The 7808-nt window shown below is 40.3% G+C and overlaps 1 long non-coding RNA gene across 1 annotated transcript; it reads left to right on the forward strand.

Annotated features, from left to right (window-relative positions):
* The first annotated feature begins 203 nt into the window (after positions 1 to 203).
* Positions 204 to 5051, forward strand: LOC138982462 (uncharacterized). Its single transcript, XR_011460874.1, has 4 exons — positions 204 to 307; positions 831 to 962; positions 1678 to 1761; positions 3571 to 5051. It is a non-coding gene; the product is annotated as an uncharacterized lncRNA (long non-coding RNA).
* Positions 5052 to 7808: the final 2757 nt, after the last annotated feature.

The following is a 7808-nucleotide window of genomic DNA, read 5'->3' on the forward strand; positions in this document are numbered from 1 at the left end:
TTGAGCTACGGAGACTCGTCGAGATCTAGCGTCGCTTAGAGTATATAATTTTTATACCCCCTAGACCGCTGCGGGACGTTTTTTTGTTTTCGTTTTTAATCGTGTTGTGCTTATATTTTTTCATCAAACATTTATTTCATCTGAGACATCTAATAAGCGGTAAGTATTAGCATTTTTATTTTTACACTTTAATAATGTTACTAATTGTCCCATCATGCTTCAAAAAAGAACGTTGACACTTTTAGATCTGTGGACCTGTCTGCGTTGTCGCTGCGTTGATTTGGCTCAGGATTTCCGATTGTTATCTGTAAGTTGCTTGCTGAGATTTTGTATTAATTCATCTAAGCTTAGTCACTCGTATTTTTGTTGTAACATGTTCCCGTTACTTGTATCTGTGGACGTTTTAAGACAATTTCTCTAATTTTGCTGTCGCAACGGTTTCAGCTGATCAGTGGACCTTTTACATTAGTTCTGCGTTGGTAAATAAACTCTATTTCAATTTGATGTTGATTTTTTTATTCTGGTTGATGTGCTTGGTTTTTTGTTATTGTTATACTTGTATGTCCAGGGGTTCCTTATAATGATAATGGTGGTCCAGTGAACGTGGTCACAGCAATACATTTGCAGATTTTCGGATTTTTCTTCTTCCTTTGGTTAGATCATAGATGTACGATCTGCACGCTAGATAAAGTGAAGCGGTAGGCTAAAAACAGCATACATTAATGAACAACATTCATCATAATAGTGGCCAGGTTGATTGTGTGCGCAATTTAGAATAATTCTATGCATGCTTGGTTGTATTTGATTTCACAGATCTATCACACTTTCAGGGAACTGGGAAGCCGTTTGAGCTGATGTGCCCATGTGGCGAATCGATGTGGGCGTAACCTGCGCACATTTCTTCTGAATTGCACTGAGAATGAACAGGAGGCACTGACGGCAACCCAGACGTGTTTACCAAGGTACGCATGTCCTGCATTTGCATATATTGTGTAGTTTTGCAGAGAAATATTGACTTTCAAATTGATCTGATAAGTTTTGTTTGTTTGTTTGCTTAACGCCCAGCCGACTACGAAGGGCCATATCAGGGCGGTGCTGCTTTGACATTTAACGTGCGCCACACACAAGACAGAAGTCGCAGCACAGGCTTCGTGTCTCACCTAGTCACTTTATTCTGACACCGGACCAACCAGTCCTAGCACTAACCCCATAATGCCAGACGCCAGGCGGAGCAGCCACTAGATTGCCAATTTTAAAGTTTTAGGTATGACCCGGCCGGGGTTCGAAGCCACGACCTCCCGATCACCGGGCGGACGCCTTACCACTAGGCCAATTGTGCCGGCGGTTGCGGAATCATTGATTATACTATTTGCTGAAATACTCTGTTTCAAAATTAATATCTCCGTGCAAAACACACCAGACAGTCGCCAAACTCATATGTGGACACACACACACACACACACACACACACACACACACACACACACACACACACACACACACACACACACACACAGCCAGCCCCCTCTCCTTCCACATTTGACAGAAATCTAAATGTTGATACACAGTTTCACAATAAACAAAAGTATGAGAATCAGAACACTTGTCAGTGTTGCTACGATGTGGAACTTCAGTAAAATAGTGTTTGATTTCTTAACATGCATCTTGTGTGTGCAGGAACCATACTGCTTGGCTGAGGCAGTTCACTTTCTGGAGATGGAGCTAACAGTAATGCGACGAAACCTTGTGGATGCACTTCATGTAAGTTTAAGCTTTCTGTGGGATACAGCGCAGTTACATTTTGAGAATGCTGCCTTATTTTGCAGTCTTCTCCTTAAAAGGTGGAAAATATATACATATTTTTAAGTTCAGTGAGTGCTGAGGCCTGCAATGATAAAATGTTTTCCTGAACTAAGTCTACTCAGAATTTCCATTCAAAGCATGGCCAACAGACAACACGCTGCTGATCCGCTTGGATCTGCCATTGCCGCTAACAGTGTATGCAGGGTGCATTCAATATGACACCCTTTTCTTTTGAAAATATTCTCATCGGAGTTTATGATTGGTTTTGACAGTGATCGCTGGCCTCCAATGGTCGCTGACAAGGTGTTTTCCTTCGGTTCACGTAGGTTTAGCTTGAGATCACGTGAGTTAAAAGCGATCCGTTTGTAAGTTTTGGTTAGTTTGATCTAAATAATGAAATATTTTAGAAAATTATGATAGAAATTAGAATGCATTTTATATTAAAGAATGCATTCTATAAAATAGAAAACATTGTATAATATAGAATGCATTCAATCATACTTGTCATTTGCCCAGAAATGTATTCTATTATAGAATGCATTCTATAACGTCCAACAATGCATTCTTATGATAGAATGCATTCCATAAAGCGCCACAAAACTTCTACAGGCCAGCTCGGTATGGTCCCTGCTTCGAAAGCAGATCTACAAACAATCTCACACACAGCTCTCTCTTTCTCTCTGTCTCTGTCTCTCTGTCTCTGTCTCTCTGTCTCTCTCTCTCTCTGTCTCTCTCTCTCTCTCTTTCTCTCTCTCTCTCTCTCTCTCTCTCTCTCTCTCTCTCTCTCTCTCTCTCTCTCTCTCTCTCTCTCTCTCTCTCTCTCTCTCTCTCTGTGTGTGTGTGTGGCTGTGTGTGTGTGTGTGTGTGTAGTTCTGCTTTTCTTTGCGGGGCTGGCCTGTTGTAGTTTCGGGACATTATGCATATAAATTATAATGCATTTCAGGACGTTAAAGAACGCATTCTATCATAAAAAGCATTTTGGTATTTTGTGTAAATAGAATGCATTTTATCATAGAAGGCAGTTCGGAACGTTATAGAATGCATTCTATAATATAGAATACATTACATAATAAATGATTTCCTTATAATTCATTATTTAGATTAAACCAACAAAACTTAGGTAGTTTCTTTACAAACGGATTACTAGAGGGTGCATTCAATATGACACCCTTTTCTTTGAACTAAAACTCATCGGAGTTCACGATTAATTGCGACAGTGATCTTTGGCTTCCAGTGATTGTTGACAAGGTGTTTTCCCTGGGTTCACATAGGTTTAAGAACGAGTTAAGGAAAACGGGCGTGCTCAAGGCCTCGCCACATTAGCAGTACGGTTTACTGCTTACCTTATATAAAAAATTTGTAGAGTGCCATTTTCCAGAGTGGCCACGCGCTAATGAAATCCTTGCGAAAGACCTATTTTAATTCTACTTTTTGTTCTTAGGGACAGACTCCTGCTTCAAGAGGGATTACTTTTTACATTCAGTCGTGTGTGCATGTGCGTGCATGCGAGTGTCATTGTGTGTTGGGAAGGTGAGAGCGAATTGGACGTGATTTATTTGTTCTCTGTTATGTGACCTATGCCCGTTCTGGAATAAAAAAAAGTTTACCTGTAACTGCGATTGTTGGAGATCTGCTGACAGCAAGAAGAAGTCCACTATTAGTTAAGATTTACACTTCAGTGTTATCAATTAAGTACAAACGTTTAACACAAACCTGTTAAGAGTTGGAAATGCATCATGTTCTAAAACTCACTTTTATTTCGAACAGGATGTTCCGGACAGCGAGTTGAAAACTAAACCAAAGACCAAGGGCCTGGAATCCTCCCAACTCTGAAGGGTGTTTTTGTTATCGGACTTTCGTGTGTGAACTTTCAAGATGGGGTTTACCAGAGCTCCGTTCATATTATTTAATAGCAACATATACCGAGCAACAAAAGAAACGCGAAAAATTTCTGCAATGTTTGATTGACAAAATCTCGAACAATTATGGAGTTAGAATTATCAAACCACAACATTTTGATGAAGGCATGTTTGACACAGCTGTTGCGTGAGTATTTTGATGCTGCGATTGTTTCAACACACAGGACAAAACGAAGTTTTGGAGGTCTCGCTCAGTCAGCCTTCATCGCGTTCTCTGGCCACTGATCGGACACTGGTTGCTTCCAGTGATGATCCTGGTATTGTCAGCGGCTGAATTGAATCGATGTCGAAGACGTTGTGGAAGGAAATTGCGATCTTGTCTTATTGGGGTAATGCGAAAAAATCTACCGCGTTGCATAACTGCAGTGCTTCCAATGTCACCAGAACATTGCAGAAGGTGGTAAACTGTTGACACATGCACGTTTAAAGCCCATGCCAGCGCTTCTGGATCACCCCCAGCTTTAAATCGACCTGGCATTTTGGTGGTGTCAATCTTGGCATCCTGGCTGTTTCAAAAGTGAGACTGGCAGCAAGCGTGCCATGGTCTCTTTTGGTTGCTAATGCATTAGTGAACACATCTCACACATCAGATTTCTCCTGCTCCACTTGCACGTGCTGCGAGCGCGCATTATGTGTTTTACGATAAACCTGCTTGTCCCGTGTGTTAAAACAGTCACAGCATCAAAATAATCACACAAAAGCAAGGTCAAACATGCCTTCATTAAACTTTTGTAGTTTAATAATTCTAACTCTATAATTGATGAAGATTTTGTCAATCAAACAATGACGAATTTTGTTGCTCGGTATATTATGTGTTCAACAATTCCTACCCCAGACCCGTTTGTTCTGCGACTGCTGCAGACATTTCTTTTTGTCAATTAAAAATGCTTCTTTGCTCACAAAATTTGATTTTAATGTCTTTCTGAATTGTATGACAGTGCAGGATGAAAGTGTTCCAAAAGTGTTCTAAAAGTGTTCCAAAAGTGTTCTAAAAGTGTTCTAAAAGTGTTCCAAAAGTGTTCCAAAAGTGTTCTAAAAGTGTTCCAAAAGTGTTCTAAAAGTGTTCTAAAAGTGTTCCAAAAGTGTTCCAAAAGTGTTCTAAAAGTGTTGACCTGAACACTTTTATGTGTTCAGAAGTGGTTACAGCAGGGTGAACACTTAAAAGTGTTCAGATGTGAACACTTTTGGAACACTTTTGGAACACTTTTGGAACACTTTTGGAACACTTTTTTGTGTATAGAACACTTTTTGTGTTCCAAAAGTGTTCCAAAAGTGTTCTACTAAAAGGGTGTTCAGAAGTGGTTACAGAAAGGGTGTTCAGGAGTGGAACACTTTTGTTTAGAGTGTAGTCTTATATTTTAAATCACGAAAGTATACAGTGTAAAAACAGCAGTAGCCGCTTTTCCCCCTTCTTAGCTTATTACGCACCCCACCCCCGAAGGCTGATGGAACAGACCCATTGACTTGTAAAATCTCATGCCTGACTCCTTTTTCCGATTGCGACGGAGTTTTTGTTCCAGCGTCGCGGACGACGCTGGTATCTGCGGTCGGGAAGACTTTCCACGAATTTGCCACAGGGCGCCGCCATATTTTCTGTGCTCGACTGCGAGCAGACCACAGGCACATTACACCCAAAATTCTTGTAGGCATACACAGACGCAACATAGCATATACAGACAATAACACCCACAACACTTCAACTGCATATGAAAGGAATAAAAATAAATCCGCAAATCAGTCGCGCACAATACACCAGTTAGAAAAACAAGGAGTACCAAAGCGGCGTGCAGAAACTAAACTGACTCGGAGACTGAGAAGAAACATTTATCACACGATGTGGATAGCAAACATTAAAATAAAACAGATAAGTCAAGCAAAAAATAAACACAAATATCGAAAACACAATAAACAAAGGTAAAGAAAACAAAAAGAGATGCTTGCCGACAGTCAGTGTGTGTGTGCGTGGTTTGCCGTGTGCGTCAGCGGGGTGTGTGTGTGTGTGTGTGTGTGTGTGTGTGTGTGTGTGTGTGTGTGTGTGTGTGTGCGTGCGCGTGCATGCGTGCGTAGGCTACGTTCTTGCGTGTGTGCGTTCGAATGAGAAAGAAGAGAGAGAGAGGATTGAACAATGAGGTCACGTTCTCTGTCACATGAATACATATACACACACTGAAGGCTACTTCGGACACGAACACTTGCCAACAACTGTGGTTGGACATGCTTTTGAAATGTAATATTTTTTCGACATGATTTCTGGACATACGAATCCCGCTGTGTTGCCTACTGATGTTGCGAATGATGAAAGTTTTGAGTTGACTGACCTTGAGGAGGGATTGCATCAGGCGTTTATCGTCTCAAATTATATCCTTGCTACTTTTCAGGAGTCAACTATTGCCATTCATGGTAACTTGGATAGTCAATGTTTTTATTTGTTTGATTCCCATCAAAGAAACAGAAATGGTAACCATTCTTCAAATGGCGCTGCAGTTTTGATGTCATCAAGTTAATTCCTTTGCAGAATTGATTGATTTTCTCAAAAGCCATTATCAATGTGTTTATCAATTAACACCTGTTCATTTCTGTCCAACTGCAATGCAAACTCAATGTGGAGGAAACAAGGATTCATTACAAACAAGTCATCCCTGTACATCAACAGATTTATGTACCTCAATCAATACTGCTAGTATGAGTGACAGGAATCTAAAAGAAAAAACAACCAAACGCAAATGTACTACTACTTCTACGACTCGTTTGAATGTAAAACAGAAATGTAAAACTATCTGTGACAATGACGGTTCTACGACTCGTTTGAAGGACAGTATAGATCGAACCTTAACCCACAACTACGACAATTTGTGTCAGACTTTTTTGAACAGGAAAATATGCCTCTGTTCAACAGTAACCAAAACATGGAAGATGTTTTTGAAACTTTACAGAAATGTAACACTAGCCTATCTGTGACAATGTTGCTTTTGAATTGAACCCACATTTGTTGAACAGGAGAGAATGTTCCTGTTCAACAGTGCCCAAAACACTGAATCTGACGTTTTTGAATCTTTTCTGTCATCTAACTGAATCTGACGTTTTTGAATCTTTTCTGTCATCTAACCCAATTGCTCATGACTTCATCGATCTTGAACATGCCTACTTTTCAAAGAAAGACAGACAAAAGCGAAATCTGCATGTTAGCCATCTGCCTGAAATGGTCAATGCACTTTTGTAAAATTGTCACAGCTGTTATGCACTTTTGTGAAATGGTCAGTGCTGTTGTGCACTTATGCAAAACTTGGTGCTGTGCTGTTAACATTTGAACAAAATGCATTTTGTTCAAATGTTTAGTGCAACTTGCTACTATATATATAATCGCTGTATGCGCTTTGTGGTAATAATGCACTGTTGTGAAAAGTTTGCGCTAAATGTTGGCACTATGCATCATTGTTGGAGCACCCTCCTGTAGATGCACCATGCTGAAAAATGTACTTATGAATCAAGCATTGACTGAAATAAACAATTTATATATCCAGCACAACATGCAATTCATTAACTTTTGACCCTAACCTTTAACACTTCCCAAAATAAATCTTTGGTGGACATTGCATCGACGCTGTTCATTTTGAATGAACATTTTTCTTGTTCTGTTTTCCCTTTGCAGTTGATGTTTGTTGGCATCCTGAAATCAGGTCAAAAATGAGTTACTTCCCTTCGGGTAAACTGGCGATAGCCGTGGAGCGATGATTATCAGAATGGTTTGTTGGTTGTTGTCTTCCTGAGTGATTTTCTAGCAAGAGCTCCCAATTGCCCTGGCGTATTTTCCACATCCACACTGATGATGGTATACTCGACAGCAAAAGGTACGCGGATACCATTTTACCGTGGATTGTAATTGCATTTCAGTAATCTACACACGTACACGGGAACGGCGACACGGTTTACAAGTTTTGCGATTTTTAGCTCTATGAACCTCCGTCGCCAAAGTAGAAATGCTCAAATTTACTTGTGACAATTAACAATGATTGGGCAAACCGAACAAGAAAAAAAAAAGACCACTAAGTCTGATATGCGTGTCGTCACACGAGGGCGAATCGGACA

The sequence above is a fragment of the Littorina saxatilis genome, linkage group LG12, assembly GCF_037325665.1.
Source record: "Littorina saxatilis isolate snail1 linkage group LG12, US_GU_Lsax_2.0, whole genome shotgun sequence".
Lineage (NCBI taxonomy): Eukaryota > Metazoa > Mollusca > Gastropoda > Littorinimorpha > Littorinidae > Littorina > Littorina saxatilis.